Source organism: Zingiber officinale, chromosome 2B (assembly GCF_018446385.1).
Source record: "Zingiber officinale cultivar Zhangliang chromosome 2B, Zo_v1.1, whole genome shotgun sequence".
Taxonomy (NCBI): Eukaryota; Viridiplantae; Streptophyta; class Magnoliopsida; order Zingiberales; family Zingiberaceae; genus Zingiber; species Zingiber officinale.
In genome coordinates this window covers 105,012,125-105,028,997 of record NC_055989.1, presented here as the reverse complement: position 1 = coordinate 105,028,997, position 16,873 = coordinate 105,012,125, and positions in this window count along the sequence as shown.

Below are 16,873 nucleotides of genomic sequence, written 5' to 3'. Positions count from 1 at the left end.
TAATTTAAAATAAATTAAATTAAAATTAAAATTAAATTAAAATTAAATTAAAATTAATTAAATTTTAAAATCATTAAATTAAAATCAAATTAATTAAGTTAAATGGAATTAAATTAAATTAAATTAAATCAAAATAAATTAAATTGAATTAAAATAAATTAAATTGAATTAAAATAAATCAAATTAAACTAAGTTCACACTTGAGCTAAAAATTTTTCCCTACTATTTATATGAATCAAAATGAATATTGGACAGTGGTTGCTCCAGACACATGACCGGGGATCAAGCTATGTTCACAAAATTAACCTTCAAAAGACTAGGAACAGTTGTCTTTGTAAACAATGACAAACTGAAGGTAATTTGAATAGGTAACATTGAACTAGAATCTAATTTCATTATTCATAAAGTATTACTTATTGAAAATTTTAAATTTAACCTACTCAGTGTTAGTCAATTGCGAGATTCAGAGTATAAGGTTAGGTTTACATCCACTGAATATTTAATTAAATATATGAAAGATCCTACAATAAAATTAAAAGGACTTAAGAATAATAACATTTATACAATTAACTAGCCAACTCCTCATTTAAGTGTCACTTTACACAAAAAGAGGAAACCTGACCATGACATAGGAGAATGTCCTACACTAACTTTAGAAACCTCACTAAACTAAATGGCTTAGTTAGAGGACTACGAAAACTACCCAACTTAAACTCAATAATTTGTAATACTTGTCAACAAGAAAAATACACCAAACCAACCCACAAACTAACTAATTAAACTCAAACCAATTCAATACTTAAATTATTACACATAGATTTATTTGACTCACATGAGATTAAATCTATTAATGGAAATTTATACTATCTAATAATAATTGATGATTACTCAAGATTCACTTGGATAAAATTCTTAACAATAAAGATAAAATGTTTAAAATATTTTAGTAATTTTTGTAAACAAACTAAAAATGAAAATGATTCAAAAATCAAAAGAATTAGGAGTAATAACGATGGTGAATTTAAAACTTATAGATTTACTAAATTATGCTTAGAAAATGGTACCATCAAGAATTATCATGTCCTAATACACCTCAACAAAATAGAATAGTTAAAAGAAAAAAAAATAAAATTCTCCGAATACCAACTACTAAAATATTTCTGGACAGAAGCTATTAGTAGAAATAAGAAACATAATAAAATCTCATTTGAAATTTACTATAATAAATTACTAAATATTAAATACTTTAAGGTATTTGAATGTCTTGTTTATATATTAAATACAAGAGAACACTTAGAAAAATTTATCTCAAAAGTAGAAAATAGAATCTTTATAGGGTATTCCCTAAATAGTATAGAATATAGAGTTTACAATAAAACTACTCTAAGAATTGAGGAAACAACCAATATAAAATTTGATGAAATTACTAAAGAATCTAATTCAACTCAACCTTAATGTCAACCAATTAATTTCATTAAAGCTAGCACTGATTTAGGGGAAGCAAGTGAAAACCCAATAGAGGAATGCGAAGATGAACAAAATCAACCACAAGACAATAAACAAACACAAAATGAGCCTAGAACAATAAGAGTAAGCTCAAACCACCCAATTGACCAAATAATAGGTGACCCGAAACTAAGGGTTCAAGCTAGATTATTATTTAAAAACATAAGTCAAATATCCTTGATTTCTAAGGTTGAACCCAAAATAGTAGAAGAATCCTTGTTTGATCCAGACTGAGTTATTGCCATGTAGGAAGAACTAGCCCAATTTGAAAGAAACTAAGTCTGAGACTTAGTTCCTCTACCCAAGAATAAGAAGTTCATTGAGACTAAGTGCGTATTTAGAATAAGTTAAATAAAAAGGAGGAAATTGTTAGGAATAAAGCTAGACTAGTAGCTAAAGGTTTTAGTCAAGTAAAGAGACTTGACTATGATGAAATCTATGCCCCAGTAGCCAGAGTTGAGTCCATTAGAATGCTACTAAGCGATGCAACTCATAAAAGGTTTAAGCTCTACCAAATGGATGTCAAATTAGCCTTCTTAAATGGACTAATAAAAGAAGAAGTATATGTAGGTCAATCACCTGGATTTGAAAACCTAGAACACCCTGATTATATTTTCAAATTAGAAAAAAAGCCCTATATGGTCTAAAATAAGTACCTAGGACTTGGTATGAATGATTATCCACTCATCTAATTTTAAAAGAATTCAAACAAGGTCGAACTGAACTAACCTTGTATGTAAAAACCTTTGAATATGATATTTTTGTCGCCCAAGTTTACATCGATGACATAATCTTTGGATATACAAACTCATACTTTCTACAAGAATTTATAAACCTAATGGAACAAGAATTTGAAATGAGTCTAGTAGATAAGTTAACTTTTATTTAGGCTTACAAATTAAACAAACTAATGAAGGTAATTATGTCTATCAAGAAAAATATACAAAGGAATTACTTAGAAAATTTAGAATGGATAATGCTAAATAAATAAAAACACTCATGGAAATAAATGAAAATATAGATAGTGATCGTAATGGAACACCAATAGACCTAAAGTATTATAGAAGTGCCATAGGTAGTCTATTATACCTAACTGTAAGCCGACCTGACATACTATTTGTAGTTAGTATGTGTGCTAGATATCAAACCTATACTAAGAAATTCCATCTAAAACTTGTTAAAATAATTTTTTAGATATCTAAAAGGTACACAAAATATAGGAATGTGGTACCCTAGGACAACTAACTTTGACCTTTTAGGATATTATTACTCAGACTATGCTGGTTCTAAGTTGGATAAAAAAAAGTATAAGTGGTGGATGCCAATTACTTGGATCATCACTTGTCAGCTGGTTTAGTAGAAAATAATATTATGTTACTTTATCTACAACTGAGGAAGAATATATAGCTATGGGTGAGTGTGTAACACAATTATTATGGATGATGCACACACTATAAGACTTTAACTTAAACTATAAACATATAAAAATCTTTATTGATAGCATAAGTTCAATAAATTTAATTAAAAATCAGTGCATCATTCAAGAACCAAACATATAGAATTTAAATACTATTTCGTAAGAGATCATGTAGTTAAAGGCGTTATTGAACTCAACTATATTGAGTCAAAATCAAATTTGTCTAACATATTTACTAAACCATTATCAGAGCTCTAATTTATCAACTTACGATGAAAATTAGGAATGTGTACGATGGACTAGGACTACTATTTTTAAAATAATTTTCAAATGGTTTGCAAATTCTAGGAAAATTCTTTACTTATATTTTCTAAAAATTCTCATTTTCTTAGTATTTCAAAATTATTTTTTGGCCTTAGAATAGATCAAATTCATAGAAAGCATGTTTCCATAAATCTAGATATTGAGCATCTCATAAACACATAAGGTCTATCTTAATTGCGTATTCAAAAACTTAGAAGGGGGTGAGATGCATGAGCCTATTGCTTGGACTTCAGATGCTTATATCAGTGTATCAACAAAAGTCTGGATAAAAAATACTAAAATTATAGTGATCAGGTTAAGTAATCCATTTTAGTCAAATACTAACTGGATATATTTACTTAACTTGACTAACCATGTGAATACTGCTATCTTCTAATAGTTAGTTAGTAACTAACGGTTAGACATTTAAGGCTAAATTTTTAGATGAATATTTTTTAAAATACATCAGGTTCAAGGGGAAGATATTTGAAAATAATTTTTAAAATAATTTATTTCCTTTCCTACTACTTGTTGCAAAAATCACTTTCAAAATATTTTTCAAAATACTTTCAAAAATACCTTTCAAATACTTGCTTTGCAAAAATTCTTTTTTTTTTCAATCAAGTGTTTTTCTACTTTGAAAAATCTATTTTTGAAAATACTTCCAAAACTATTTTACTTAGACAAACTCTTTGCAAAATGTTTTAAAATGAGCTTTGAACAATTATAATTTTAAGAATTACTTTTCAAACAAACTATCTTTTTAACAAATATATTGCAATCTATTTTTCTTGCAAAATTTATTTTTATAAAATGGTTTGTTTTGCAAAGTCAATTTTTAAAATGTTGAAAACCTTTTGAAAAAACAGAAAACAATTTGAAAAGTTTTTGAAAATTTTAGAAAACTCTTTGAAAAATGATTTTACTTAGCAAAATTTCTTTAAAAACACTTTAAATTATTTTACAATATTCATGCAACATTTTTTACAAAGTATTTTATATCTTGCAAAATGATTTCTAAACTTCTTTCAAAGTTTAAGCTTTGCAAAATGATTTGCTTTAGCAAATTAATATTTTCAACATTTTGAAACTCTTTTAAAAAGTTTGAGAATTTCTTTAAGAATTATATCCTCCCTCCCATAAAACCTGTAGATTTTTTTTAAATCTCTATACCTACTAAAGTTTTATTATAATTTGCTATGTTTATCTGCGTTATTTTTTATGAATGCTAAAGGGAGAGGGTAAGAGTTAAGTACGAAAAATATAAACTAAATCATGAAATTCTTAACTCTAAAATGATCAAGGGAATAAAATGAAAATTATTTAATTTTATTTCTCTTGAATAATGTTATTTCTATTTCCTTTTATTGTATATTTTTCTAACTTTAATGCAGGTTATAATTGCATCAAAAAGGGGAGATTATTGGTGCATTTGCTACTAATGATCAAACCTGAGTTTTGATAAAGGACAAATGAATTAAAGTTAGATTTGTTGTTGATCTAACTTTGTTATCGAGTGTGCAGGATTGACTAACTTGACGGATTAAGAGGACATTGTTGGATCGAGTCGCACGTGAGAGCGGGGGGTGGGGGGGGGGGGGGGAATCACGTGGTTTTGAAAAACTTGTTCTTTTTGATTTTGAAAACAAAGTTCGCAACAAAAAAACACTGAAATTAAAAAAAAAGTAAGAAGACAGAGACAAACACGGTCGGTTTTACTTGGTTCAGAGCCTTCGGTGACTCCTACTCCAAGATCCCCGTCCCGCAGACCTATCGATGGGTAATCCACTAAATACTGTTGGGACCGATTATGTAGCTAGAGGGGGGGGTGAATAACTCTTCGCGATCGTGTGCTCGGCGTTGCTTGTTTCTTCACGGATATGCAGCGGAAATACAAAGAAACACACACAACAATTCTAACTCGAGGATTTACTTAGTATCCATCTCACAAGAGGTGACTAATCCAAGGATCCACACACTCACGCACCCTCCACTATGAAAAACACTCTTTTATGGTAACTACCAAAGGCAGAGAAGCCCTACAAGTTCACACTACAAGAATAAAGGGAAAGGGAACAAAATACAAGCAAAAGCTTACAAGTTTACACAAGAAAACCCTAACCCTAGATTTCTTCTTCTGTTGTAGATCCGCCTCTTGACTTGGACAAACCTCTAAGAACCCTCAAGATCTGGCAGTGAAAACTTTGTGGAGAAGCTTTGGAATCCCTGTGAAGATCTGGGATGAAACAATGTAAGGGTTAGCGAAGAAAGAGCTCGATAACGGCTTTAATCGACGCCAACGGTCGGATCCCGATCGATTGGATTGCTCCCAATCGATCGAGGAGGCTTTGGATCGATCGGCTGATTGATCCAGAGAGCCTTTGTGCTCTCAGGAAATTGCCTGGATCGATCGGCTGATCGATCCAGGGCTTATCGTGTGAAATCGCACCTCCCAATCGATTCACTGATCGATTGGGGGATCTGGATCGATCGGCCGATCGATCCAGAGCTGTTCTGTTCGCGCGAAACTTCTCCCCAATCGATCCACTGATCGATTGGGAGGAAGCTTGTTGCGGGGACTCACCCAATTGATCGACCGATCGATTGGGCATGTGTCAATCGATCGGTTGATCGATCCAGCTTCTTGTTTTTTCCCAAAATAAGTCCAAAGCCCCCTAAACCAACATCCGGTCACCTATGACCTGTTGGTTCATCATGCTTAGCATCCGATCACCCTTGACCTGCTAGAACTCGCTCACCAAGTGTCCGGTCAACCTTGACCCACTTGGACTTATCTTCACTAGGTGTCCGATCAACCTTGATCAATATGGATTTCCCGTGCCAAGTATCCGGTCAATCCCTTTGACCTACTTGGGCTTCCCAACACCAGATGCCTGATCATCCTTGATCCATCTGGATTTTCCTTGTGCCAAGTATCCGGTCAATCCCTTTGACCTACTTGGACTTCCCAACACCAGATATCCGATCATCCTTGATCCATCTGGATTTTCCTTGCCTGGCTTCACTCACCAGGACTTTCCTTCTGCCTAGCTTCACTCACTAGGACTTCATGTCTGCCTGGCTTCACTCACCAGGATTTCCCTTCTGCCTAGCTTCACTCACTAGGTCTTTCACCTGACTTCACTCATCAGGATTTCTCTTCTGCCTAGCTTCACTCTCTAGGTCTTTCAACTGGCTTCACTCACCAGGATTTCTCTTCTACCTAGCTTCACTCACTAGGTCTTTCACCTGGCTTCACTCACCAGGATTTCTCTTCTGCCTAGCTTCACTCACTAGGTCTTTCACCTGACTTCACTCACTAGGACTTTCACCTGGCTTCACTCACCAGGATTTCTCTTCTGCCTAGCTTCACTCACTAGGACTTTCAGTCAAGTATCCAGTCAATCTTGACCTACTTGACTCTCCTTCACACATGAACAATTACACCTGCAATCTTCATGTATTGACTACATGTATTGTCAAACATCGAAACCACAACATCAAGACTCTAGCTTGACTCAATTCAAGCTCAGTAAACACGGTCAACCTTGACCTGGGGAATATTGCACCAACAATCTCCCCTTTTTTGATGTTTGACAATACCTTTAAGTTAGGCTAATCCCATAGCCTCAACCTTCTTCATGCCACTAGGTAATGAAGACGTAAGTTAAACCCTACATTCTCCCCCTAAGATGGCAAACTCCCTCTTAGATAATGAAGGCCTAACTTAAACCCTTCATTCTCCCCCTATTGGCACACATCAAATTTATTCCCAATCTTTGGCACTCATAAAAAAAAACAAACTCTCCTCCTGAAGAGTTACCCTTCGTTGTTTACAACTTCACTCGTTGCTCACAACACAATAATGAAGGTCCCATACCCTTCATTATTCTCAACGCTCATCCTTGAGCATATACCACTTGGTATATTTACTTGTTGTGTTCACACACGATTCCACTTGTTGTGTGAATACCACTTGTTGTGTGAATACAATTTGTTGTGTCAGAGCCACTTGTTGTGTTCACACATAATTCAAATGAAGGTCTCATACCCTTCATTATCATCAGATGCTCATCCATGAGCATGCACCACTTGATCAATGAAGATATCCACTCTCCATTAAAGTCAAATGCCCAACCTTGCGCATTTTCACAAAAGAAGGTTAACCACCTTCCAAGGTGTATGAAAATTAGATTTTCATGTCCTTAAAGAGTAACTCCCCCTAAAGACATGCACGTAACTTCTGTCATTGCACCAACAATGACTTGGAATCCCTAAACCTTTAGGAAACCCAAATTTAGAAGTTTTGAGGTTCAAAAGTTCAATATTGAAACCAAACCTCAACCTAAACCTCTACTTAGTCTTCCTTAACCAATCCATCCTTGTTTTTATCATGAAAACTCCCCCTAAATGTATTCAAATGTGTTTTGAGGGGTTAGGAATGGTTACCTAGACTAAGGACGGTCCAAAATGCTGAAATCAGGCTTTACCAGCCAAAATCAGCATTCCCAATCAATTGAAGTTGGGTCCCAATCGATTGAACCTGCTTAAATCGATCCACTGATCGATTCAGGAGGGCTGGATCGGTCGGTGGATCGATCCAGGAAGCTTCTATTCGCGAGAAGCTTGCTCTCAATCGATCGCCCGATCGATTGAGACCCTTTAATCGATTGGGTGATTGATTGAAGCTCTGAAAAAGTTGAAATTCCATTTCAGTCAATTTCAGAAACCCCTAGAAAAATCTACAAAATTTCAAAAATCATAAAAATCGTTGTAGACATTATTTAGGGCATATACTATCAAGGAAAAATAGTTTTCTAAGAAAATACTTCATATTTTCCAAGATTGACACAAACTAGAAAACTTGTAAAAATTTTAGTGTTTTCTTCTAGTTTGTGTCTAACTTTTCAATGATTATTACTATCAAAAGATAGCTGATCCTGTCTGAGAAGCTGGGCAGGACGGAGATCCAGAAGAAAGAAACCCACCGCGCCGATAAAGAATAATGTCAGCAGAATACCGATCCGAGAAACCCAAAGCGGATCGGGAAAGATAGAGTCACCGAGAGCCCTCCTCGCACGAAGACCCGATGATGAAGAAGAAATCCAAATCTGAAGAGAAAAAACCCAGATCCGAAGCTTCCAAGACTTCCTGCGCACAAGAGACCAACCAACACTATCGTCAGTGACCTAAGGCCGGGGTGGGAATCCCTGGCTAGGTCCTCCGACGCTCAAGTCAGTGATCTTTCTCGGTGTGGAAAAAGGAAGAAGAAGATGAACAGTAGTTGAGAAAATTAGGGTTATGAGTGTGCGCGATGATGTGAACTTACCTTGCCAACGGAGAGGATTCCCCTTTTTATACCACTTCATATAACCTCCGTAGTCATGAAGTGGACCCCGGTTTGTTAGAGTTTGTTATGAGATGACGTAAGCTGCGTACTTGTGATAAATGACTTTTAAGAAATCTTTCTTGTACCCCAGATGTACCTCCTTTGTCGTTTAAAATCTGTAAAATAATCTAAAAGCACATTTTCCGCCGAAATATATAACACCTGTCATATGGTTACATATTGTAGATATCCTCGTTAATTATCTTATTTGGAATATTTATCTTTATTCTTCCTCATGAGGCTTCTATTCGCGCCCTTATATGTTAATTATCCTAACTAGCAATAGGTCATATCTTATCAAGTATTTTTTTTCTAGGTATTGGTTGACCTGGCTGATATTAACATTCCTTCTTCAGAGCATGTCTCGGTCGATGCTATTCTACATGCTTCAGAAGTATCTCCCGGCCGATATTAGCCTACTTCCTTTGAGGTATACGCCAAGTGATATGGATCTTTCCCCCTTGAAGGCATCTCCCGCCCAATATTAGCCTACCTCCTTTGAGGTATACGCCAATTGATATAGACTTACCTCCCATTGAGGTATGTCTCGGCCGATATTAATCTACCTCCTTTGAGGTATTCACCAAGTGATATGGATCTTTCCCCCTTGAAGGCATATCCCGACCGATATTAGCCTACCTCCTTTGATGTATATAGATCTTCCTCCTGGGAAGCATATTTCGGTCGATATAGACTTACCTTCTATTGAGGTATCTCCCGGCCGATATTAGCCTACCTCCTTTGATGTATATAGATCTTCCTCCTGGGAAGCATATTTCGGTCGATATATACTTACCTCCTATTGAGGCATCTCCTGGCCGATATTAGCCTACCTCCTTTGAGGTATACGCCAATTGATATAGACCTACCTCCCATTGAGGTATGCCTCGGTCGATATTAATCTACCTCCTTTGAGGTATTCACCAAGTGATATGGATCTTTCCCCCTTGAAGGCATATCCTGGCCGATATTAGCCTACCTCTTTTGATGTATATAGATCTTCCTCCTGTGAAGCATATTTCGATCGATATAGACTTACCTCTTATTGAGGTATCTCCCGGCCGATATTAGCCTACCTCCTTTGAGGTATACGCCAAGTGATATAGACTTACCTCCCATTGAGGTATGTCTCGGCCGATATTAATCTACCTCCTTTGAGGTATTCGCCAAGTGATATGGATCTTTCCCCCTTGAAGGCATATCCCGGCCGATATTATCCTACCTCCTTTGATGTATATAGATCTTCCTCGTAGGAAGCATATTTCGGTCGATATAGACTTACCTCTTATTGAGGTATCTCCCGGCCGATATTAGCCTACCTCCTTTGAGGTATACACCAAGTGATATAGACTTACCTCCCATTGAGGTATGTCTCGGCCGATATTAATCTAGCTCCTTTGAGGTATTCGCCAAGTGATATGGATCTTTCCCCCTTGAAGGCATATCCCGGCCGATATTAGCCTACCTCCTTTGATGTATATAGATCTTCCTCCTGGGAAGTATATTTCGATCGATATATACTTACCTCCTATTGAGGTATGTCCCGACCGATATTATTCTATCTCCATAGGTCTATTACTTCCTTTCCTTTCCTTATCGGGGACCCACAATACCTAACCCATATCACTAGCCTTCCCTTCAAGTCTAGTCGAAGGAGGTGTAGACGACTGACTAGATATAAGTCTGGTTTTGTCTTTTCCTACCCGTGACTCTGCTCTAGATATTGAAATGACCTCACAAATTTTGTGTACAACTGTCTCATTAAGCCAAGTATAGTGATCCTGTAAGTCTTTTGATCCTTTAAATAGGGCTACAACTTTCTCCTCATCCACCACCCATCTCAGTTCTTTTCCTTCCTTGCCACCTTCCACTGCTAAGGTTATGGTCTCGGATCCTCCTTTTTGGGGGCAACTTTTGTTGGACAAGGTGAGATCTATATATGAGTTTATTGGGATTTTTGCTCCGGCTACCTCTAGGGTTCAAGGGATTGTCTTAAGAGATGAAGCTTCACAGTCCAGACTTTTCATCCAAAGGTGTCCAGTTTCTGAAGGCTCGAGGGACTTCAGAGGGATTCTCACTACTTATTAAGAGGAAACTAAATATCCCATGGATGTTGTGTGAAGGGCATATCACATGTTACCCTTGGGCTATGCTTGGTTGCTTCACTTGCAGAGCTCTAGGGCTTGAGAAGGGGAAGTGATTTTTACATTTACTTTTCCATCATGGTCTGAATAGACCCATCCCCTTCCCCTTGCCCTTGAGTCTTTCTGCTTCGTTGTTTCCTTCGTCCTGGGTAAGATATTGCCACTTATGTGCCTTGACAAGCCTGGACGAGGTACAATATTTTCATCTCTTCTCCCTGGTAAGTTTGAATCCAGTGGGACTGAGATATTCCAAATGTCTCAAGAGCTTATGCCTGTAATTTTTGTTATCTGTCTGAGGCTTATTGTTTTGAAGGGAAATGTAATATTGTACGAAAACAACCTCTTGTACTACATTAAGTGATCCTATTAAATCCTCTTGATTTATAAGAATGAATGTGATGTGGTGCTTATGACCTCTCCTTATGTTTTATGTGTCGTTTGTCATGGCCGAGGCTATCTCACCTATTGGAATACTTCTATATTATAGCTAATGTTATGCCAGCCAATATTGTTTCACTGATTGAGATCAATATTATACTTACCTAGCATAACCAAAGTTATACCAGCTAATATAAAATTATTTTGATTAATATTAGTTTGCATTTCATAAGGGCGTTAATTCAAAATCTGTTATTCGCCTAAATTTCCATCCTTAAAAGTTTTTGTCCTTAGCTTGGACTTAGTCAAGAAAGTCAATCCTTTCTACATTATTATATTCATCTGATTACGTCTTCTTTCGAAGCTTCCTAGCTGGTGATTGTCCCTTCTTCGGGTGAGAGAATGTTAGAGGCGTACCCCGAGGCGTTACCAACCCCAGCGTGATCCGATCCGTCACATCGAATATAAATGTTTTTATGATGGTATGACACATACTTTTTCTGACCGCCACGTCACGTGGGTCTCTCGCCTTTCTCTTGTGATTCTCAGCGTCTGCTGAGATAAAAAAGGTTTTGATCTGACGATGGTTGTGTGCTTTTCAAACCCTAAACCCTTCGTCTCCTTTTAAACTTTGTCCCTTCTTTTCTCTTCTCTATAATTCTTTTCTTATTGCAGTCTTCAACCAAACCCCGTGCTCACCGTTTCTCGGCGCTCTCCTTTCTTGTCTTCAGTAAGTAGTCTATTGTTTCACTAGCCTATACTTTTGTCCATGGCTGAGGAAGTAATTGCCCCGTGGTATGTCCATATGTCTTCTTCCTTTGATAAAATTGCTAGGCTGGCTATCCGTCGTCAGTATGAGATTCCTCGAGAGTACGACATCATAATCCCAAACCCTGATGATTGCCCTCATCGTCCTCCTGCTGATTGTGTAACCTTTTTCAGGGATCAGTTGATAGGATGTTTAAGGTTTCCTATTCCTCCTTTCTTGATTGAAATAAGCCAGTATTTTGATATTCCTTTACAACAATTTGCCCCCAACGCATTTCGCTACCTATGCGGTACTTACATGCTGTTTCATTTGCGGGATATTCCTCCTACTCCTCAAAATTTCTTCCTGTTTTCTTATCCCAAATGTTCAGAACTGGGTGTTTTCTTGTTTCATTCACGGACTAAAATGGTTCTTTTTGAGGATATGCCCTCGTCTCTCAAAGCCTGGAAATCCCATTTTTTCTTCTTAAAGTTTCCAGGACCTATTCCTTGGTCTCATGCTTGGAAATCTTTCTTGCCCCCCTTACCCGACGTCAAGGAGTTTCATCTTCATCCCTCTTTCCCTGTTTATTGTGAGAAATTGTTAAGTCATCGACTTTCTATCCTTAAGTGGCTACGGGTTGATCTCCTATACCTATTTGGCTTAAGCCCTGTCAAACCTGATACTCGAGTTCCTTTAGGTAACGCCTTATTTCTTTCTTCTTATTTTTAACTAACTAAACTATTTTTCTTCTCCATGTAGTGGATAGCTTCTATGATGCTTTGATTGACGAAGAACTACGTCTGGAAGAGGATGTCATTCGCGCTAAAGAAGCCGAACTTCTGGCTGCTATTGTTCTTCCCCCTCCAATCGAAGAACTAGCTCCTTTAGATGAAGTACCCAGTTCTTTGGGCGCTCTTGAAGCTCTTGAAGCTCCTGGAGATCCTTGCCAATCCTTTACCCGCTGTTACTTCACCAGCGGCTGCTGCTGTCTCCTCATCTTTCCCTCTTCCCCTCATTGAGCTCACGTCTCCTGATAGCTCTGGTAAATCGATAACTGAACTTTCTAAGGGTAAACGCCCAGGGCGCAAACTTACCAGGGCTCCTCCATCAAAAAGGAGGCTCGTCCTCCCTGCTGACGAGTTAGTTTCAGAAGGCTTTGCTTCGGCTGACCTTCCTTCTGATGAGCCGACGTTGGCGGAACTCTATCCTTCCCTGAGTTTTCCTGCCTCACCCTTCGCTAATGCCAGTGCTTCTGGTGATGTATCTTTCACTTTTCCCCTATCTATTCCGACTTCCGGGTCTCTACCTTCCTCACCTTCTTCTTATTTAGTCTTTGCTCCCCCATCCATTCCTACTTCCTCCTTCTCTGCTGGCTCTTCCACCATTCCTGTCCTTCCCATATTACTAGGGGGCTCTTTTGCTAGCGATTGGGATGAACTTCGTCCCCTTTTTAAGGAGCTCTCTATTCCTGAGGCAGTTGATCGCTTCTCTCATAAGGAAAATCAGGTGTGCTTACTAACGCCTGCTTTCTATTTCTCAGTTATTATCTTATGACTTTTTATTATACTTACAGCGATGGATAGAAAATATGGGTTTTTCTCGACTGATGCATAACTTATATACTGAGAACAAGAGGTTGAAGTCTGAAAATGACAAGCTAAGGCAAGAGGTTGCTGAGTTATCTTCTGCTGCATTTTCTGCTGCTGCCAAGAAACAACTCGAAGTGCAAATCAAAAATCTTCAAGCACAATTTAAATCGATTACGGACCTTAACCAAGAATTGACTTCCAGACTTGGCGAACTACAGGATAATTATGAGGCAGAATTGACTGAAAAACTCAAATCCTTGCAGCTGAAGGAAGATGAAATATCTTCCTTGAATACTTCCCTTAACTCAGTTAAGGTCGAGGTTTCTGCCAAAGAAGATGAATTGAAGACCTCCCAAATGGCTTTGGTGGTTTACCGGGATAACGAAGATATTCGTTACAGGGAGCGGGCCACGGCCATGATTGAATCTCCTGAATTCAACAGGCCGATCGTGAAGTCCATCTTGTCAGCCTTTACTGCAGGAGCGAAAGAGGCGGTTCACCAGTTACAAGAGGAGAGCTACTTAGCTCGTGTCCCTCCTCCTAATTTCCTAAATCGTCGCAGACTTATTGAAAACAAACCCCCTGATCTGTACCCTAAGCTGACTTTGACTTAAATTCAAATTCTTGTAAAGAGGGGGGCTGAAACTCTGTAATGACGGTCTCACGTAACGCTGATTATTCCCTTTTTGTCGTTAATCTTACTCTTTCTCATGATAGTTATCTGTTCTACATAAATGCGTCTAGTGTTGCTCGGTTTGTCACCATACAACCTTTCCCAACAAATTGTCACGTCTTAGATCGTTTCCTAATGACCGGACGGTATATATCAGGATTGATAAATATCGCCCAATATTTCGTAGCTTAGTTATGTCTCGCCCGATTTGACACAGTTCTATCATGATGTCCTTAATATTGGTCGATTTATTTTACTTGATCGGTTTACCTCTATGTCTTCATATGTCCTCTTCACGTATTAACTGAGTCTCATATGGTTTTATCATAGTGCATATTATTTGATTCATTATGATAAGCCTTTTGGTCGACATACTAGGGTGCTCTTTGTCTCGGTCGATCCATCAAAACCGCCTGCTTTGTATTTACGGACCGTATCCAGTAATCTTTAACTAAGTCCTGCCTGCTAGCTCGCGCTTAACTTCTCCTTATTTTATTACACCTATAACCTAAACCTATAATTACTGGATTAATTTTTCTTTATATCCTCCAAGCTTTCTCAAAAATTGTTTCTAGGGAAACTTTGTACATTTTTCGAGGAAGATTACTGAACCTTACCTCTTCCTTTTGATTTTATCACTTATTTATAACGGTTGGAATTTCTAAATATCTTTTCTTCTTCTTTCCTGCTATTTCTATTTAGGGGTTTTAGCGCAGGGCCGAAAGAAAAACACAGGTTTTACGAAGTTTTCTTCTGCTTTCCTCCATCTCTCGTCCTCTTCCTTGATTCCTCTTTCTTTGATCGTCTCTCCATATGGTGGCTTCCCCTCCTGCTTGGTTTCTCTCATGCTCTTCCAACCTCATAGATACAGAAGAAGTGGACTTACAGGCGACCTATGGTTTTCCTTCTTATATAATCCGTCCCGCTCCTCATGAGGGTCCGCATCTTCCTCCTTTAGGGTGTATATCTATCTTCCGAGACCAAGTCCTACAAGGTTTTCGCTTTCCGCTTCACCCTTTTTTCTGTAGTATCAGCCGTTATTTTAATATTCCACTCAACCAGTTTGTCCCTCAATCCTTTTCCATTCTTATGGGTTTTATTGGGGTATCTAAACTGTTAGATTTCCCCTTGTCTCCACGTCTTTTTCATCAGTTCTTTATCCCTCGTCGAGTGGATGCTGGTGTTTTTAAATTTCAATCTCGTACCAAGGCTATTTTGTTCAACCGTATTCCTCCCCAGTGGGAATGATATCACAAATTTTTCTATATGCGTCTCCCTTCTACCCCTCCGTTTCCTATCTAATGGATACATGATTTACCTCCACTTCCTAGCACTCATGATCTTCTTAACGATCCCCCGGTTGCTTCTGCCCCTTCCTAAACTGAGAGGAGCAAAATTCAGCTTGCCGCATCTAATCGTGGAGGGTTTAATGTTTCCTTTCGGAATAAGCAAGATTGACACCCCTTTGGATGGGTCCTTTGGTATGTATACCCATCTCGATCCATATTTACTAATTAATGCATCTTTTTATAACGGTGTTTAATTCCTGTGTTTCAGCTGATGTTCTTCTTCCAGCTTTCATGTACAAGAATCCTGCCATGACTAAGTCTTTTGTAAATAATCTTGGAGAAGAATGGTTACGCGACCGCCGATTGAATCCTAATTTTTCTACCTTGGGTTTACTATCTGAAGAAGAACGACGGGCAGAGGCTGTCGCACTCATGGAAGAGGAAGAAGAAGAGCCTTTTGTTACCTTAGTTAAAAATCCAAATCTTACTGAGGCTTCTCCCTTTAGTGATTTCTTTGGTACTTTTGTGCAAGCTCCTCTTGTCCCGACGCCCATTTCTCTTGAGAGAGGTAAGGCACCGATAACTCCAACCCAAATTATCTCTAATCCTGCTCTTAGGATGATGAGACCCGGTCTACTTATCCCTTCTTCTTCTATTATTTCAGCTCCCCTTGCCCCTGCTTCTAAGGCGGCCGTTATCCCTTCTGTGTCCTCTGCATCTTTGGCATTGGCCTTGCCTCCCTTGGCTTCTAGGCCTCGAGCAAAATGGACACCTTGCCGGAGATCTTCTCCAAGTGTCAATCCTTCAGCTATCAGTGTTCCCATAACCGAATTAGCTTCTCTTGCATTGTTACCTTCTATTCCATCTAGTTCTTCCTCTGCTTCTCTTGTTTCTACTATTTCCTTTCCTTCCATTGCATCTTCTTCTTTTTTGCCTCCTTCTTCCTCCCCTCCTCGTCCTTTATTTAAACAGGCTACGGGTTTACCTTCTCAATTGGGGCAACCCTCTGATCCACCTAGCTATGGCTCTTTGCAACTACAAGGTCTATTAGACGAATCTTGGCTACAGGGTTACGAACAATTAAGAGGCCTTAGTCTTCCACATCGAGCTGATCGCCATAGTCGTCAGACAGTGGCTGTAAGTATTTCTAGTTATATGTTATCAACTTTGTACCTTCATTTTTAACTTACATCATCCTTTTGTTTAGTTTCTTGCCTCAAGTCTACATATCGACCAGCTGCTTACAGCTAAGGACCATGAGAACAATAAATTAAAAGCTCAACTGGAGATGTTGAAGGCTACTTCACCTTCTTCTAACAGCGATATGGCTCAGTTGCAAGAGAAAGTGACCTTACAAAATCAACAGTTGGGGGTCTTGAAATAAGAATTGGAGGAGTGTCAGCAATTATTGAAAGATAAAGAGCTCGCCAGAAG